Source organism: Myiozetetes cayanensis, unplaced genomic scaffold (genome assembly GCF_022539395.1).
Source record: "Myiozetetes cayanensis isolate MyiCay16 unplaced genomic scaffold, myiCay2020 scf12, whole genome shotgun sequence".
In the NCBI taxonomy this organism is placed as follows: Eukaryota; Metazoa; Chordata; class Aves; order Passeriformes; family Tyrannidae; genus Myiozetetes; species Myiozetetes cayanensis.
The window spans coordinates 18,264,019-18,284,305 of record NW_026086826.1 but is presented as its reverse complement, the minus strand read 5'-3'; the positions used below and the strand labels follow the sequence as shown (position 1 = coordinate 18,284,305).

At 46.9% G+C, this 20,287-nt stretch overlaps 1 long non-coding RNA gene across 1 annotated transcript in view; it reads left to right on the top strand.

Moving 5' to 3' along the window:
• Positions 1-11,520: 11,520 nt before the first annotated feature.
• Positions 11,521-20,287, top strand: part of LOC126635729 (uncharacterized) — a 43,843-nt gene continuing 35,076 nt past the window's right edge. Inside the window, exon 1 of the long non-coding RNA XR_007627769.1 lies at positions 11,521-11,659. This is a non-coding gene — a long non-coding RNA (uncharacterized LOC126635729). The remainder of the gene's footprint in view (positions 11,660-20,287) is intronic.

Here is a 20,287-nt window from a genome sequence, read left to right as displayed (position 1 = left end):
TTTTTTGAATAGGTGCTACTAGGCTTATATTTTATCAGTTATTTAAAGCAATATAAAGAGGTAAGCAAGTAACACCGTCAGAGCCATCTGAAAAAGTTGCTCAGACTAGAGAGCTCCAAAAACAAACTTGTTTTCTTCCATTTCTTGTATTAAACTTGTGTAAACCAAGCACAACTTTGCAGATCAATAATAAGACCCAAGGAAAAAAAACCAGTACCTAAACAAAATCTCTCTTGTGCTGCTTACATCTGCTTTACACATCAGCAGAAGTAAAGATCAATATTCGTGAAAGTAGTGGCCTGAGCAGTTTTTCTTCCCCATTGAAAATACTGCGTGACTAAATAGGAAACCTTTAGAGGAGGCAGTGCAGGATCTGCCCTGTGTTCCCAGAGGTTGAGGCTGTCAGCACACAGCTAGTTGCTTGTAACACTTCCAGCTCTTCCTCTGAGCAGTACGAACAACAGACAGACATCCATGTGCGTGCTCTCTTTTTCTTTAAAAGTCTTTATCACTATTGTATACTCTTCTAAACTGTATGGGTCACTTCTTCTGATCTGCTACTGGGTTTTGTTTTCTTCTCAAAGTAAACCTGATATCTGTCAAAACCACAAGTTAAGAGCATTTAAATTGGTTTTCAGTATTTGTACTAATATATTTTTCCCTGATCAGCTGAAAGCTGTGAAAAGTTTGCTTTGAATTCCCACCAACGATATTTTATTAAATACAAGTAGAAGGGAAGTTTTGATTCTACTACACAAACAGCAGCCACTTTAATCTTTTATTCTGTGCTTTAAGCAGTACAACCACTTAAATATTTCCTAATTCAAATACAAAGCCATAGTATTTAAAACATTAAAATAAATCCTTTATTTCATTTCAGTATCAGTATGACTATTACTATAAGGTGTGTCCTTCACTGCCTGTTTCAACATTAAACACTTAAAAGCCTTCATTTCAATTGAATTAAATCTCAACTAAGTTAATTAATAAACAGGAATATCAGGCGATGGCATGGCACCACCCAAGTTGCTAATGCAAAATGATGAGCAAGTGGTAAAAGGTCAGCCCTGGAACTGGGCCTGCAGATGCAACCTGCTTTTCATATTGATTGTGTTTTCCGCTGGGCTTTGGGTCAGGTGCTGAGACCTCGAGGCTCGCTCTGTCTGCAGCTGTCTCACTGTTTTCTTTGCTTACCTTGAGCAAGTTCTGCAATAATTCTGTACTATTTCTGCAAGAATAAAATAGGTCTAATGTTTATCAGTGTTGTAAAGGCATCAATGCCTCCAAAAAGGTCTTAGATGTTCCCTATGAGGAAGATGCTATACACAATAAAATATGTACAGTATGTGTATATATATAAAAAATATAATCTCAAGGGTTAATGTTTCTCTGCAGGAAATTTATTTTTACCTATTCTTAAAATCAATTGTGAATTAATATCTTTTTTTAGGGTAAAATGGGTTTACAGCCAGAAAAAGAAAAGATACAGGCACCTGTTCAGAGAAAAGAGCAACACAGAACTATGTATGTTATACCAATAGCATTTGTTGCTACATAACAGATCAATATGCAACTGCATAATAAAATGGAGAGATGAGATTAAATGTTCAAATAGATATACTAATTAAAAAGGATGTACAACCATGTATAGAGAACCTGGTGGTGAGAGAATGACAGAGATTCAGCATTACAGTGAATTATAAATGTCAAATTACAAGGATGCATGTAAAAAAAGCTTGTAACTCTTAGGAACTAGACTTTGTATTCATGTGAAAGCTGTTGCCTTTATCATCCTCTTAGATCCCTTTAAGGTGTTCTGTCATTCACTGTCAAATTTTCCAAGTGAGATAGCAAGACGTATGTCACACAGGTGTCCAAAACTGCTCCTCTGCCATTGTCAGGACACACCAATATATTTTGAGGAGTTTTGTAAGCAAAAATAATATTAAGCAGGAGATCTGATTAAGTATTAGCAGTCAGTTACAGATTCCCCCTTAGATGTGATAAAATCTAAAATATAATGCCAAAAATGTATGGGGAAATGGAACTAGCTATAAGTGTTCAGATTGCTGTGGAGTCAATAGGCTGTTAGAGAGCCATAGGATACACAATAAAAGTGGATGCTAACTAAATTTTGATGTGCAAGAGCATGTCTTTAATTTGCAAGATGTTTTGTTTAATTAAAAGGTAAATACCATTTATAATTCTTCTCACAGGCAGTTTGAGAGCAGCAATAACACCTACAGAGCTCTTAAGACACCTGAACAACTTCTTTGATGCATCTGATCCATGGGGTAGGCACATCATTTAAGTGAAAACAGTTGAATATTTTATTAAGTGATATTTTTGGGTTTGCATGATATTGGTTATTGTTTCTAAAAATTTCTAAACAGTTGCAAGATACTAGCTGCATGAAACATGTAAAATACTCCATCATGGGAGTATGGTGAAAATCCCTCCCCAAATATAATTGACTTGGCAAAACAACATTTATCCTAGTGCAGCTGACTTGCATTAAGCCAAGACAGCACACAAATATGAAGGCACGAAACCTGTCTGCACAATCTGTGTTCAGACCCTTCTGCATACAGGGCACACAGAAATGCTGCCAGAGCAGTCATGACTTCTGAGGGTTGCTTTTCTTAGCTATATCTTCTCCTTCGACACAACCCACTAAGCTTGCAGAGCTTATAGGTTGTTTCCCTTAAGGTCTTTAAGACTCAACACCCTGTTAGAGATTTTGGCCTCATACTCTGCTTTGGATTGTTGTGATTCCTTCAGAAGAACCCATCACCAGGGTACTTCCTCACTCCTCACAGGCCAAGGTGAACCCATGGCTGCACTTATGGTAGAAGTCCTCTGAAGGCATCATGCATTTCTCAAACAGAGCAGCTGAAGCCAAGAGAGGTATCCAGTGGGAAGGCAGTGCCAGCGCAGAGATGGGTGTTGTGCAGTCACCCTACTGCATCTGCACAGCTGCTCTTTGAAACCCAAGTGTCTGCTGCCCAGCAGCACTGAACGGCTACAACTGCTGACAGAACAGTGCAGGGGAACTGACTGACTCTGAGAGACACCTGCCTCTCTTACCAGTGGTCTTCAGGGACAGCTTTTCCACTGGGTAGCCCCACAGCTCACACTTTGTTAGGTTGTTTTGAAGTGAGTAGAATGGCTGGGAAGAAGCACAGGCTGCTGACACCAAGCTCTCTAATATGCTAAAGCTGGATCATGTTCTGCTCAGAGGGTCTGATGGTATCAGCCTCCAGAGAATCAGTGTCTGACACTCCCAGTCTGTTGTTCATATTGGTTTGGTCTCAGCTGAGCTATTTCTTACAACGAAGAACATATCTGAGAGAGTTACAATTTGCTGTAATCATATTTTTCCAGTTTTTCTCTGTGATAATTACTCCCATAAATATCATTGCTTCACCTCAGCTCAACAGAATGCTCTCTATTTCTGTCTCAGTCTCAACCTTCTGCACTTGGATTGCTGGGAACGACAATGATAGCATTTGTTATTACCAGGACCAATCCAGCTAGGGGGCTGTTGGGGCTTCCAGTGCTAGTCCTGTTTCTGTGCAGTACTAGCTGATCAAAAATTACCTTCTGAATTGAAAAGTGGTGAAGAAAATGTGTTAAATTGTGCCTACTTTTTAATAATAATTATCATGATTATAATTATAGTAATAAATAGCAATAATAATAAAGCTTTGACTTGGTTTTCAACCGGGCAAAGACTTGAAAACCAGAAGCCAGAATGCAGCTTCGCAGTTAAATGTCTCTGGCTTTACTGCTGGTCTCTGGGTTTAGTTTGATGACAGAGAACATTTTTAATGTAATCAATGGGCTACAGGTCTCAGGAATTCCACTTCCTAGCGTGCTTACTGACTAACAGCTTTTATGATAGACCCTTAAAGTAGATTTTATAAGAGTATGGACTATTTTTAACTGCAGCTTCAGAGTCACAGACACATTTGGACTTTAGAGGGCCAGGCACCAGGAGTACCTGGAAAGGAGGTGCCTGGTTTGAGAGCAAACAATGCAAGTAAGTATATGGGAAACAAAAAGAGGCAAGAAGAGGAGAATTGTTGTCCCCATTTTAAAATTGGTAAAATGTGGCAAAAGACTAAAGGACTAGTTATCTCTGTTGCCTATGGCAGACCTGGCATTCAAAGCCGCATCTCCAGATTTCTAATGTACCCTCTTAACTACAAGGCCATTCCTCCCCTCCAGAAGATGATATATAGGTATATAAATGTGCATTGATGTAATGCCAAGTTATAAACCACAAGCCTTTCAGAACTCATGTCCCTGACAGATTACAAAAGAACTTGAAGTCAGGAGAATTGTGGTTTGTCTGACCTTATGCTAATCATTCTCCCTACTTGTGTCTTGGTCAAACTGAAAATGGATAGAATAATGAACCCTTTTGAAAACCGTAATTTCTGGGTGTTGGTCACGACCCAGTTTTCATAAATTGCTAGGATATGGGGATAATCAGGGAAATGAAGATTCTATCTTATGAGACAAGACCGAAAAGCTTGATTTAAACAAAAGAAATTATGAGAAAGAATATTAGTACACTGTGAGGGGAGTAAATATCAGAACTAATTAAGTTCAAGGACAAAATTGGCATCTGAACAAATGGATATAAACGGGCCCTTAATAAACATAGGCTGGAAATCTTAAGAAGCCGAGTTATGAGATTCTGGAACAGTTTTCCAAAGGGAATAGTAGGGGCAGAGAAAGTAAGTGCTTTTTGAATGGATCTCAATCAGTTTGTAAACTGGGTATCATGCCTGAGACAACCAGAGAGCTAGACTATCAGGACAGAAAATCCAGTGTTCCCAGGTAACGGCCAGAACATCACCTAGATATAACATCAGGTGATGTTCTGGAGAAAGAAATAGCCAGTCACGATATATCTCAAATTGCATCTCACCAGCCTAGCACTTGAGGTGTTATTCAATATTTCCAGGTAATCCTTCCCCGCTCTCAAGTGCCAGCGTAGGAGCAGAGCTGGAACAGCTCAAGGTAACATTGAATGAGGAGCTCCTCGTGTTGCCTGCTGAGGAGGGGAGAGCGGGGGTGGGCGCGAGCAGGGGCGGGTGTCTGGGCAACACGCTCAGCGTTCTCCTCCTACGGCTGCAGACTCGGTGCGCATCGCGGACCCCGCGCCCTCCGTGCGGCCCCAGCGCGGGGTGGCTCGGGCGGGGCTCGGAGGGCCCTGGCCCCGCCTGCCCGCTCGAGCTGCAGCCCCGCCCGCGGCCGGCAGGGGTCTCTCCCGCTCCGCCCACGCAGGCGGCTGCGGCCGGGGGGGCGGCCCGGCCCGGTTTAGCTCGGCCCGGCTTAGCTGGGCCCGGCTTAGCTCGGCCCCTTCGGGCGGCGCCGGGAGCTTCCCGACAGCGCCCACCGCTGCCCGCCGCGGCCGCACCTCCGCGGGTGCGGGACGGGCCGCCCTGAGCCCGAAACGCTGCGCGGGGCCGGGACAGCGGGGCCGGCGGAGCCGCTGCCCCCGGCCGGGATCGGCGGCGGCTGCCGGGAGACAAAAGGCGGGCGTGTGTCCGGCCCTGCGGCAGGGCCGGGGTCCGCCACCCAGCCGCCCTCCCCGCCTGGCTGCGGCGCGGATCTCCGGGGAGAGACCGTCCTGTTTGAAGGGGGACAGGCGGCCGTGCGTGCGGGCAGCGCGGCGCTGGCACCCGCGGGAGCAGGCGGCTTCGGTGCCGGGCTCCGGAGCGGATGTCGAAGCCCGTGTGCAATGTTAACCCCGGGTAGGGAGCGGAGAGAGGGTATAGAGCGGGTCCTTACAAACCCATGTGCAGGTGTGCTTGGAAAAAAGAAAGGGAGCAGCCACCTTTTATTGGGCACTGAGGCTCCTGAATTACAAGTAGCAGTAACTAGATCGCCTTAACAGTGGGTCGGTGTTTTTTTCCTCTGGTACAGCATATTGTGCGTTATCGTGTAAGCGTGTGTGCGGGGCACGGCAGAGCGTGGCTGTCAGTGGCACCGGTGCCCAATGTTCCTGCTGTACCCGCAGGAGCAGGAAATATCCCTTTGGGGCGAGGGGCGCGGGGCTGGGGCGGAGGGAGGGGCTGCTGCAGGGCTGCCCCCTGGCAGCCGCTGCCGCAGTTCGCCTGGCTCCTCGGGAGATCTCCCTGGGACCGGGAGTGAGAGAAGCAAACTCTCAAGTTGTGCCCACAGAAAAGTTGCCCGGCTGAGGGGAGTCGGGGGATCCTGAGAGTCGGCACCCTCCCGCTCCTGCTTGATGCTGAGTTCTTTCCTGGTTCTTCTGCAAACCCAGGGGAAGGGCTTTGCCTAGGAAGCTTGCCGTAGTCATATGGAGACAAGTGGAAAAAGAAAACAACAAGTCTTCTGAGTGGCAGCTCGCCTTGTTCTGTCTTCTCCTCTCCTGGCCAGGGCTGGAAGAGAGGATGAGGACGGCCGGAGCAGTGCTGGTGCCCGTTCTCCCCACTCGTAGCCTCTCCTCAAGAAACACGCCTGAGTCATCTTGGTGAAGAACTAAACCCAACAAAAGTTGGATCTCTGTCGAAGGGGGGTCCGGGGGCGCCGAGCCCGGCCGCTCCTGCCCGCGGAGTGCTCGGAGGCTGTGGAGCGCTCGCCGCGGCTGGGATTTGACCTGCAGAGGGCAATAGTTGGACGCAAATGCCAACAAAGGCGGCGGTGTTCGCTGGCTCGGCGCCGCAGCCGGGACCCGACAATGCTGTGTAGGTAGGCAGCAGTGCTTAATTAATGTATATTGAAACAAAAGATCTGGTAAAGTGTTTGATCTGTCTTTAGGCTACGTTTTCAAGGCTAATCTAATTCATAACTGTTAGATTTATTCTACAGAGGTTAACACGAACTTCCAGGAGAATCATGCGGTTGACTCCAGAATTACCCTAAACGATAGTTGTTTATCAGAACGTTTACATTCAGCCCCCTGGATTCGTATTACTGGCGTTATTACTCTCTGCTAATCAGACAGGAGAGGGGGAAACGAAGGCGAACTTTCCTAATTGTTGTAGTGAGTGTCAGGGAGACCGCGCAGACTTTGTCGGAGGGGGCGGCAGCCCTGCGCGGCGGTGAGGGGCGCGTCGTGCCCGGCCATTGTGTGCGGGGCCGGGCCGCCGCCGATCAGCACCGGGCGGGCGGACAGCTCCGGGCCGGCCCCGCGGCCCTGCTCCGAGCTGCCGCCTCCGCCCGGGGCTGGGGCGGGCGGAGGGGAACGCGCCTCCCCTCGCTCTAGCAGCCCTTCTCCCCGCTGGCGATGGATTCATCAGGGAGTAGAAAGGAGCACCCCGACGGGCGCACTTTGTCTCCCAGCCGGTGCGCGTAGACGCGGCTGCTGCGGGCGTCTGTGGCTTGTGTACATACATGGCTTTAATAATTACATATACGTCTCTATAACCTCAGAATTCAGGAAAGACTAGAAAACGCTACCAAATTGGAGTGTTGGCAGCAGGGGTGATTGCAGGTCTGGATGCATGCTCTGTATCTTCCCAACTCACCGCCCCTTCCTTCCTCCCTTTGCCCCCCCCCTCCCCCAAATCATATTTATCTGAGATTATGTCAAATATCAGTGATCGGAAATGTCTTGCCCAAAAGCCATTCCCGCTGGAAAAAGTCAAAAGGGTTCCTGGCATTAAAACGACCTTGCGTCATTCCTGATGAAATTAGCAGAGCTGCTTGTTTAGAGCTTTGCTAAGGATGCACTTTGGTCACAGTAAGAAGTAAGAGATTTGGGGTTTACCCCCCCATCTGAGCAGGAGCCGTCTGCTTTCACTAGCTGCAAAACCCAAGACCAGCACTCGAAAGCGCCTTAGACCCGCAGTCCATTTTTCACTTGTCTTTAAGTGCAAGCGATGGGAATTGCTAACCTCGGCTAAGAAAATTTCATTTCCCCCATCCTGCTAAACGGTTCTGGTCGACATATGTTTGTTATCAGAGAGAGGTGCTATGAACACAGAGCCATTTTCTTAGCAGCTCTTTGACTCTGTGTTACCATAGTCCCACACGGCATTGGTCCTTTCCCGTTGGGAAGTCATGAATAAGAGACTATGAAGCTTGCACGTCAGATCTTCCTCAATTAATCCACCATTAGCATGTTTGGGATCCTCTACTGGATGGTTAACAGCAGCTTTGGTAACTGTATGCTGTCCATACCCAATTATGCTCTGCTAAAAATGAACTCTGCAGAACAACCTTCCTGAGCTGTCAGTGTCTCCCGTTTTCCTATTTTAACGCTTGTGTGTAGTGGCAGGCGACAGATGGTGTAGATCAGATCGATTTGATTGCATTAGGCGATTTTTTTTTCCTCCTCTCCCCCCCGACTCCTTTTCTGGAAGCCCACATTCATCTGAGAGGCGATCGCCGGGGACATGGGAAGCAAGAGCAGCCGCCGATGTGTGAAAGCAACGAGACATGGCCAGCCAGAGGCGCCGGGGTCCCTTCACGGGGTTTGTTAACATGGTAATCCGGCACCAGGAGAGAAAGCTGCTTTCTGCTGCCCAGAGCCCATTCCCCATCACACATCAGATGACTCCCTGGTTTTACACACAGTTGGAGTTCTGCTCGAAACCTGGATTTAAAGGGTAAGCGCTTCAATAGAGGTGGATTTCTGGTGGTTACTCGGGTAGGTGGCAAAAAGAGCGAGCTTCCAGCGATTTTAAAAAGAGGCTCCCTGTTAGCGGGCATGAATATTTTCTTCCTTCCTCCTTTCTTTTTTCTTTTTTTTTTTTTTTTTTTTTTCCGTGCCGCCTCCCCTTTCGCCAGCGAGCCCCCTAATTCAGAACAATTTCTCGCACGGAAAGACATCGCGCCTCTCTATTGACGGATGGGATCAATATTCCCCCCTCTGAAATCTGCTTTTTGTGGCAAACCCGAGCTCTGCTCAGAGCTCCGCTCCTGATAGCTTAATTGTTTAATTCCCTCCATACGTTCCCCTCCCTTCTGTGTGTGTGTCCCTCTCCGCGGGCACGGCAGAGGAGGCGGAGGTACCCCCCGGGGCCCTTCCCCGGCCCTGCCGGGCTGGGGCTCCGGCACCCGGGCTCTTTCGGCGGGGAGCGGGGCGGCAGCGCCGATAAACATGGCTTTCCGGAGCCGGTGAACAAAGGTATTTAGTGCCGCGGCGCGCCGCCACGGGCACCTCCCGCACGCCGCGGAGAAGGTGCGAGGCGGGCAGCGCGGCGGAGCTCGCTCCCCTGGAGCCCGGCGGCGGCCGGCCTGGAGCGCCGGGGCCGGGCAGGGCAGGGTAGGGGTGCGGGGGCCGGCGGGGCCCGGCGGAGGGAGCGGCGCGGGGGGCCGGGCAGCGCGGCCGGCAATCGGCGCTGTCCTCGCCGCGGGTGCTGAAGGGCCTGGCGGGCGGGGGGTGCGGCGGGCCGTGTCGGGCCGGTGCGGGGCGGCGGCGGGGCTGGGCAGGAGAAGTTTCGGCAGGCACTGTATTGGCGGGGAGTAGTGGGGGGGCTACTGTTCGGGGAGGGGAAGGGCAGTGTCAGATGGACACGGCGAGAACAGCGTTGGCGCCGCGCGGGTCTGCTTTTCCCCTAGAATCGCATCCTTTAATATTTTTAAAAAACCCAACAAGCACTCAAAGTTTGGATTTCTGCCTAATTCTCGATGCATTTGTGGAGCGGCTCCAAATTTCGGAGAATATCGGTCTAGGTGTATCACTGTAGAATGTTTTCGCCACGACTCGGTGCATTTCACTTTTTCAAACGGCTTTTGTTCAAGTTGAAGGAAACCCCTGCATCAGTTATTTGAGTTCCAACGCCAGCTAATGGGGTTACAGCCTTCAGTTTCACAGCGGGGAAAAATTACAGTGTTTGTTATTTACTTTCCAGCTGCCATTTAGAATACGACTTGAAAGCTTGCTGTGTTAGAGGAATACAGGAAATTACAGCTACAATGAGATTAAAATAGAGGAGAGTGTGTTGGAAATATTTTTTTAATTATTTAAGGTAATGTAGCTATCAAAGTATTTTTTGTTCTCTTTCTGTCTTTATTTTTCCCTTGTCTTTCAAATTCAAGCCAGAGTCTACGCTACAAAGCAAATGCTGTCTTCTCGTATGTTTTCGTACGAAGCATAGTAGTAATACGTCCAGGGAGGCAAGGGCTCATGATAAGGAAGAAATCTGTAGGAAAAGCAAGCATCTTGTATTAATTTCAGTTGGAATCTAATCAACAAGCTGGTCAGTCACCGAGTGCATTGGATAATGAGAGCTGTTATGTGCTGCATAATTACTCGTGTCTGAAGAAGTGCGGAGTACCTCTGCTCTGTGCGGGTTCGGACGGTGCGGTGCTAGTTTCATTCCCCCCTCCCCGTCACTCACACGGAAGCTGTCCTTAGCATCAGGAACGGGGGTGAAATAACACGGAGAAGTTCCTAAGCGCTAGGCGAAGTGTGCTGTGCCATGACGTTGCAGGGATCCTTTCTATTTAGTTGGCGAACAATAAACGTTTATTATCACCGCGGCAGATCATCAGACAAAGCTTCCCCCTCCCGCCTCCCCCAGGCACGAGCGCTGCTGATAAGGGAACTGCTCCGGGTGACAGGCAGAGCCGCAGGCGCCATTCGGAAATAACTTCTTTTATTATTGTTATTCCCCCCCCCACCCCCCCGGCTCGCCTTTTGCAAACCTTGGCAGGGCGGCGGCAGGTGTCAGGGCGGAGGTGCGCTGCTGCCGCCGCCCCCGCCCGCCGCCGCGGAGCCGCCTGCCCGGCTCGGCGCCTCGCAGCCGCCGGGCTCCGCCGTTCGGGCACACGCGGGGAGCGGAGCGCGCTGAATTTGTACTTTGAAGCCTTTTTCGCCGTATATTTTCATGGCGCTAGGGAGGCCTGACAGAGGAGTGCCTCTGCTGAGCTCGGAGCCTTTGCTATTTGTTTCTTTGATTTCTCCCCCCCCCTCAATCGCTTTCCGCCCTCCCTCCTCTTGGTAGCACATAGAGTCAGTGTGAGTCAGGACTTGTAAAATGCATTTCCAAAGCCCAGATGAAAAGTCTCTCAGGCGTGTCTGCTGCTTTATCGGAGCTCTCCCAAACCCACCTATGCAAACAGATTTGTAATATTTGTGTGCTTAACCGTGCATCTCTTTTACAGGAATCTGTTGCTGCGTATGACATCTCTTGCAAGCTCCCAGAGAGAACTGATGGAGCGTACAGCTAGGGAATAGGATACCAGAAAAGCACAGAGGAAGAAACCAGGCAATCACCAGGTAAACTCAGCCTTACTTTGATTTATTTCCTTTCACCTCGCCTACAAGCCCCTGCCCGCTCCAGTAAGGCAGCAGGAAAGCAGAGGGACTGTACGCGTGTGTATTAAACGCCTGCTCTTCTCTTTTGCCTCCGCAGGATGGGAAGGTTCAGCGTCCATTGGATATGGGACAAGATCGCTCGGCAACCCTTGTGGATTCTCCTTCTTCTAGAGGCGAATTATAGTTATGGATTTATTGTCCCGGTGCAGCACTTCCACCACCACCACCACCAGCACCAGCAGCAGCTTTCTGACTCTCTTCGGTGACGGGTATTCTTGGGTGGATAATACGGATTACGTTGTTATTGCTTAAGAATACGCGTAGTCGAGGAGAGTACCGGCGGCGGGCAGGCAGGCAGGCAGCGCGACCGCCCCCAGCCCACCAGCTGGCTCCTCACCTCCTCTAGTTGCCAAGGTAGCACCTTTTCCATCTTTTCCTACGCTTTGCAATGTTTCACTCTGTGTCTCTGCCCGGGCGGGGGGAGCTCGGACGCCCTCTCTTGAGGAAAGGGGTACCCGCTGTGTGTGTGTGCGTGGGAGCAAGCCCAGGGCTGGGGAGGGCCGGGGAAAAGCTGGCCAAGCTCCACGGGTAGGGGGTGGCCGGGGCAGCCACGGCCGCTGCGGGGAGCGCATCCGCGGGCAGCACTCGGCAGGCTGGGCCGGGGCGGGGGGAAGGCTCTTTGCCCATCCGGACAGTCCCGGTGTCCCGGCGCTCGGCCGGCAGCCCCAGCCCGCGCCGCCCGCGGCCCCTCGCTGCCCGCTGCCGGGGGGCCCTCCCCGCGGGGCACGGAGTGCCCGCAGGGCCGGGGCGGCCCCGGCTCCGCCCGCACACGCCGGCAGAGCCTGGGCTGCCGCCCCCTCGGTGGCCACAGCCCCCGCGCCCGCAGCGGCCAAGTCGTGCGGGGCTGGGGGTGCCCGCGGGCGGGGAGGTGCCGAGCACCTGTGCTAGCGAGGCGAGGGGCACCTCGCACGGCCGCAGAGCGCCTGACTCCCGGGGAAGTCCCTCTTCCCCGGCTGCCGAGGGGTTCGGCCACCCAGCGGGGCCGCTACTGGCGAAGAGGTTGTGGACGGTTGGTTTCAGGGAGAGGCATGCTCCTCTTGCCCCCTTATCCTCACCCTCCAATACCAACCTAGTGAAGACAGGATTAAGAATACACTTCACATCAGCCTCAGCCCAACGCAGAGCTTGTCAGCTTCTGAGACCCCAGGTTGAGACACGTGCAGGGCAAGAGCTGGGTGGTTGTTTTGCCCTTTGCAGCTCAGGTGGTGACTTATTTGCCCCCCTTCCAAGAGCTCAGGACTCCCCAAATGCTGTTTGCAGATGGACAGTTGGGAAACACAACCAAAGGAGTGTTCGTTCCCATTACTGGCCAAGACATTGTTTTAACTGGCCCCATTGCTTTAACACAGAAGAGGTGCATCTGATTCTCTCTCCAACCTCAGCAGCAGGGCACAGGCTTTGATTAAAAGCCTGGTCAGTCTTAGATGCTGTGGTTAGGAAAATCCAGGCATAACATTCATAGTTCCAGTCCTTTTTCCCCTGCTCCTCTGCCCACAAGACTGGCAGAGAAAAGGTGTGATCATCCCTGTTTTCCTGTTTGAGACCTCTCCACATCCCTAGATGATTCCAGGTCTTCTTGCCACGTAGTCACAATTGTGAGACCAGACTTCAGCCTTAAGTGAATTAGATCAGAAGCCATTTTAAAGCAAGACCAGGATTACTGTGATGAGACAGCCTTTTTGAATGGATCCTTCCCGAAGCTCAGCTATGATGAGGCTAGGAATGATTTTTAATGTGGACGAGCTAGACATGGGGTGATCGTTAAGTTGTGAGTGTGAGGCGGGATGATGGAGAATGTCTTTCTGTCTCTTGCTTAGAGATTGAAAGACTATGTTCTACTTAATTATTTCCAACAACTGCCAAAGGAATCTTACTCTGTTGCCTTCAGTAGCAAGTGGAGCACTCGTTGTTATACAGACGTGCAGATCTATTATTCTTTAGACACATCTTTGATGCTAGCACTCTGATCCTTGTGTTTCTCTAATACCACTTGAAAGCAGATTTTTTTTTCTTCTAGTTTAGTATGTTCAACAGACTCAGAAATAATGTTAAATTATGCTTTAAAAAGACATGATCAGCTGCTAAATCATAGTCAGTTCAGCACCGTAACACAGCCACATTCACAAGTGCTGCAGGAACAGCGATGGAAACACTATTTTAAACATCCAGGTTTGTATTACAAACCTTCCTCTGATCTGAGCTTTTAGTTGACATTTTCCCTTGAGTCATGCTTAGAGTATTATTAGGAGTTTCCATTTCATCACATAAAGGATTTGTTTGCTCTTTGCTTGGTTGAGTATCTTGTGCAGTACGGATTGGACTGGTACCCGTAAATACAAGCTTAGCAAATGGTTCTTTTACTTGCTTGCTTCTAGTTGCTTTCTGTTTAGCATGATGAGATGGTTTTGCTGAATAATGCCTTAATGACAGGGCTGATGCATTTTTAATGCATGTACTCTTTGTCATTGTCAAAATTAACATTTTGATGATTGTAGATTTCTCTTCACTAAAATCTTTTGGGAATTGATATGCTATGTGGGTTAAAAGAGTGAAAGTGTAAGACCTGATCTGAGAAATACTGGATATGCTTACCAAAATTATTCTAAAATGTTGTATAAAGGTTCAACAGAATAAGGACTCTTGGAATGATGCTTCCCAATAGCATGATCTCAGAGCAGCTCCCCCTGTTCATTAGCAGTTCCTGGGGTCTGTCACATATGCATATTTCTGAACAACAAACCTCTAAGAAGTGACTATTCATATTGTGGGGCTGATCCTCGGAATGCACATAGCTTTCATGGGACTTGTTCAGGGGAGCAAGCTTGTTCATGTTAAATTCAAAATATTTGGGGCCAAATCCTAACATTCAATGCAATAGCAAAGCCCCAATTGATTTCACTGCGGGAAAGATTAGACCCCTTGTGAAAGGGATTTTTTACAGTGCTACACTTCCTACTTTTTTGCTTTAGAAATTGCGAATCCTGTGTGCTAAAAAATAACTCCAAAACCCCACTGCCTTTAATAGCCTAATGATATTTTATTAGCAGCAAAAATTACACTAAAAGTTTTTAGTGAAACATAATAAGAAATTACTTTATAAATAAGGGGTTTTAATTGTATCAGTATGAGCATTTTCTAAGACACTTTAGAATGAGATTTGTGGCAGCACCAACCGTGCGTTAACAGCTATTTTGGTGACTGCATATTTAATTAATTCAGAATACTGAATTTCTGTTCTAAAATGGCTTTTGTAATCTGCATCCTAGTAGAAAATTAAATAAAGAATTAGCCCAAAAATAATTACTTGAACTTAGCCTTGTCTTTAAGGGCCATAATCCTACGAAGATTTATATCTCTGGGTAATTTTATCCACTGGAGTAGCCTCAAAGGCTGCTGCCATAGGTAAGTCTTTGTCACGCCAGAGCCCACAAAGCAGCATAGCCGATTGATGGCAGAGCAGACACTGGTGTGGCAGCCGTCCTGGTGCAGAGCTGGGCGCTTGCAGGGCCCTCCTGCAGCCACCCATGATGCTGGCTGTTCCCCACCCTGCTCCATGACTGCTTGGGCCTTCCTAAAGTGGGGAAGTGCCCAAAGGGCTGTGCTCCCAAGCACCACGGGCACATCGTGCCCCATAGCAGGAGTGGGAGAAGGAAGAGTAGCTTCAGTCCCTATTGTCCTGTGCAGGCAGGGTCACAGCCTTGCCTGGGTCTGCCTATAATGTGCAGAACTGCTCTGCTTAGCAGTATCCTCAATTAAGTGTTGGGGACTGCCATTTGATTTCAGGTGCCCTTTCCACAAATATTTAATCCTACATCCTTTATATATGTACGTATCTCTGAATGGAATGGATATATATGCACACACACACCTCTCTGAAGGGAGGCTACAGCATAGTAGAAAAGCCCCATTCTCCCAGACCTGACAGAGGCACAACACCCACTCACCTCAGCAGGGGCTGTGCTGTTGCAGTGCGTATTTATGACCGGTGTTATGATTCCTCTTGCTGCTGCAAAGTTGCCTAAAATAAATGTCCACACTGATGAATGTAGATATGTACAGTTATGCAGATGCCTTTCCTTGGGTTTAATTCTGCTTGCTTTCTGCTTTTCAGACTACATCTGATTTTGAGAGGAGTGTAAGTTTTCTTTCCATAAGAAGTAATTGTCTTTTATGTCAGTTTAGGTAGCTTCTAGTGTTTATAGGGTTTTCTTGAGGAAACTGAAAAGAGTAATAAATACCTATACATCCACACAGCTAGACACATACTTTGCAGCTGTAAGATTAAGCTAACTAGCCTTTTTCTCTGCCTTTTTACATCACTCTAGCAGTAATGTACACAACTGGATTTTTATGCCTTTTTTTTTTTTTTAAAAAATAATGTCTTTATATATACAAAAGGTTTTTTCTTCTCTTCCTTTTAATAGATTACTATTTTTCTGTAAAGCACCTCCCCCAAGTATTACCCTTAGCTGTTATGACACCTCACCATTTAGTGTTGCAAAGGTAAATCATAACACTCATTATTAAGAGCCATAAATTTGTACCAGATTCATCATATACCTCCTGAAAGCTTTAATGGTGGAAACATATCCTGGGCTAATGCCCATGATGATTGCATGCTTTTTTATTGCTATCATTTAGTAACCAAATTGCTCAAAAATCAAAGGACTTGATTATCACATACCTGCAATGCTTAGAGCTATTTATAAAAGTTGGCTCGATAATAACAATGACTCAAAAGAAATTTAAATGACAGGCCAAAAATAAGTAGTCTAAAAGTGAAAAACCAAGCCAGAATTCATAGAGATGATGGAAAGAGTCTGACACCAAAGGACAGACAGGATCCTGAGGAAGGTAGAGAGAAGAGTCTAGGAGGTGATGGTAGAAGGTAGATGTGACCCAGCTTTGCAGAGCTGGAGGGCAGAGGAGAAGTGAGGCACCAGGGACTGTAGGTGAGGAGGCATCGCAGTGTGGTGCTGGGCGTATGCACCAGGAGTGTTGAAACCAGGGCTGGAACATCGCGCATGTTTGGTAGTTTGCTTTTTGGAAAAACAGTGTTTAGTTAAAAGCAGCCAACAGAAAATTAGGTGATATGTTCCAGAAACTAGAGGGGGCTGATTGATGGGAAAAATAAGAGCCCTGAATATATAGCTGAAGGGCAAGGTTTTATATATATATATCTGTATGAATATACATACCTAGCCAAAATTACATAATAATGCCCATATAGATTAACAAAATGAGCATCATGCTTTTGAAATCGTTCTCCTACAGAAAACAGTGGTAATTTTACATTGATATTGGGGGGATCAGAATTTCTCCTGTCTGCACGAAAGCAATGTAGCCTGATGTGTGCAAACAGACCTTAAGCTATGTATGGAGAAAATGCAGCATGGCTATCAAGAAACATTCCCTTTCAGTGAACCCAATACCCCTCTAGCCAGTGGGGATGACATAAAGCAATGGAGCAATCTCCAGACAGGAAAGCCCTTGCCTGAGAGATATAAAATTACCTTGGCCAAGACATGGCAGGCAGTATGAGGGCTGGAGAGCCACCTGGGGAGGCCTTTTTGCCTCTGACTGCTGTGACGCACCTCTGTGGAGCTGAAATGGCTCTGATAATTCCCCAGCACTTTATACCACTGAAAGAAAGAGGTAGGCCTGTAAGAGGTAACCTAAACTTTCCAAGCTACTCTAGAGTATTTCAGATTAAGTAAATTTTATCTGTTTCAGGGGCAGTCGTCACCACTGCATTGTTCTGTATCAGCTCATCTGAGTTGTATGCAGTGTACACCCCTTTCATATAATTTCATTAGGCATGAAATGTTGGAAAAATGTAGCTGTCTTTGATATTAACAATTGCTGATTCATAACCTTGTTTGGAAAATTAGCAGTTCTCTTACTAAATCAGGACAACATCACAAAGTTTATTAATGGTCACAGGTCAAGCCTATCTTTTAAATCATGAGCAATCAAAGATAAAGTGATCAGCATGGGACTGGTCTTCTCTAATTGGAGAAAGAGGAACATTCTGAACCAGAACAGTACAGCATGCAATTGTGCAGTCTGTTACCAAAAAAAGAACCATCTTACTGCATCTTACAGAGGCATTTACATAGATAATGTAGGTTTCATATGACTACTTTTAGATTATCTGATAGTAATAGCTTTGCAAGTATTCACGTTCTCTCAACAAGAAGCTGATAGAAAATTCAGATAAAAAGGCATCACTAATTACTGCATTATAAAGGATTTATTTTATTTCTTTAAGTTGGGTGGGAAATAGTAAGAACAGGGAAGCTTCACAGTAATGCTTCACACCATCTGGAAACTCATCCTTTAACAATCATTCTTCAGGAGATAACTTACGTGGTTACTCCACTAAAATGTATTTTGTATTACCTCTTCATTAAGTTGTCATAAAGCATCATCCTGAAACCCGAAGTTATACAGGTTCTTACTTGCTGTTTTAATAAAGCAACAGTTATTACAGTCTTGATGCCCTGGTTGTTATGACCACTATGGGAAAAAATGTTGCTTGTTCCCCTACTTTCCTCTGCTGCCTGATTGTCCATCTTTCTGTTTATGGTACGTGCAAAACATTTGACGGGATGGAAGGGATTTTCTTTTTCAACATGCTGTATTTTAGAAATGTCAGGATAATTTAATTTTCTAGTAATTGAACTATAGAGGAGAGCAGTGGAAGCTTTCTCAGACCTCTGTCTCAGAGATGGTGAATTTTCCATTTTTAAGAAAGAGCCTTTTTTCCCTGTGTGTTTGCCGAGGTACGAGTTAAGCAGAAGACAATAACGTAATTCCTTGCAAGGTTTCAGTACAATCCTTTCCTTTTTGACTACTCACTCTCCTTTGTTGTGTTACAACCTCATGGCTGTCACATCATGTGTCTGTCAGACATGCGATAACATAAATCTATTTGTCTTCAGCTGATCATAGAGCCTCTTGATGAAAACTGGATCTGCAAGTCCTGGTCTAGGAATCAAGAGACAAACCCCACTCCCTTTTGCTCTCCTTGTTCACGTGCATGTCATTTCTGTGCGTGTAAATTCTTACCAATGGAGAAGGCAGGACCAGTCCAAACCCTCGGTTAGAGATGAACATAAACATGTTAATTTTTCTTTGCTGGAGCTGCAGTGAGGCAGTGCTGCTTGCTCTGCTCCATCCTCCCTGGTAAAGAGGGAGGAAAAACTCCAGCCAGGAAAAGGATGGCGAATGGGGGTGATGTGAAATCCAAGAAAAAAAAAAACAAACCGAAAAACAAACCAACAAATAAATAAATCCCCCCCAAAATACTCTTGTTTTTCGGTTTAAATTTTTACCAAATACCACTCTATTTAAAGTATTTCACATTTCCTGGATGCAAAACTTAAATATGTGCCCTGTAGAGAGGCTCAGAACAATAGCTCTGCTTTCTCTAATAAAATCTCTCTTCCGAGATTAACTCTGGAGCTAGCAGTGAGGTCAGTGTTTCATTTCATATAAGTCAGCTCATGCTGACAAGGGTTTGGCCTTCTTAGTGATGGGCCGTTTGCTGCTCAGAAGTGTGAGGAATGGCTTTCTGAAATATCGATAGCTTGCCTTCACCAGAGTTCATGATCAAATTTAGCTGGCAAGTATCAATGCACTACAGCCAGACTGCAGGGCTGAGAGGCTCAGGCCTTGGGCCAGCCTCTAAGGTCTGCTTTTTAAATCAGAGGCTAACTCTTCCATTAGTTTAAATCAGTGGTTTATAACGAATCAAATGAGATTTGTGTCAGAGTAGCCCGGACTACAGCCTGGTCTTGGGATTTAAAAAGGAATAGAAACATTAGGCTGCAACCGTTAGAATTCTGTTTTCATTTGGTTTGGGTGTGCATATGTGTAAATGTGCCTATACACACATGCACACACAAGCAGAGCTGCATTTTGTTCCCATAGATGTTTCCCATGGCCATGTGGCTGCCATTTAACATGGACCTAACAGAACAAAATCTTCCTTCTGGTGTGGTTTGATTGACATGTGCAGAGATCTCACATAAAGGCTCTGGGATCCCGCTTTTCATCCATAAAAGGAAAGCAGGCAAGCTTCATCCCCGGCTAAACCCTTTGCACAATATACATCAATAATGAGGCAGCATCTATTTATACATTGCTCACTGGAAATGACTGAATTCAGACAGAAGTTGGTGAGGCAGCCTGGGCTCCACCAGCCTCCATGGAGTCTATTGTTAGTACCCAGGATGAATCCTCAGGCAAACGAGGAAGAGAAACATGATTTGGAGCCTGCCATGCCACAGGAGAAATATCAGCTTCGGCACTTGGCAAGTGGTATCTCCTCTTAGAGAATGCCTTCACTGGCTCTGCCAGAACCTGGCAGTCACAGAGGAGGAATGCAGGAGAAATGATCATAAGAGTGCAGCCCTATTGCTGCTCCCTGGGAGTTAGGATGCTGACTTATGTTTATCTGCAGGGTGAGAGCTCCCTGCCTTTCTTTGTGAGAAGAGGAGGTGTCCAAGAGGGAACGGGAAGAAGGTCTGGCAAGTGTGTATCTTGATACACACTGAAGCTTTCTTGCCATATTGTTGCAGGTTCTCAACAATATTTCTTTACCTAGAAAAAGAAAGATGCAATAGAAAAGCCCCATCCAGTGTTATGGCGTTGGTTAGGTAGGCCTGTGTGCTGATCGTCCAGTGATGAGGCGGAGGTACAGCACCAACACGTGCCTGTGACAATAAAAACTTGCTTGCCTGTGAGATATTTATCATAAACAAAGTACTCAGAATCCCTTAGCAAAGCATTACACAGATAGTGCTTTTGGTCTGTGTCCTTTTTTCACTCCTCCTTTTCTCTGTGGCTCTTGTGTACTTTGCCCATATGCTCAAAAGCTATTTTGTTTTCGGTTTTATGTATGTTTTATGTAAATTAGAAGAATCAAGCTTCTCTGCTTGCTAAATTATAAATTGAGTGGAAATTGGCCGACTCTCT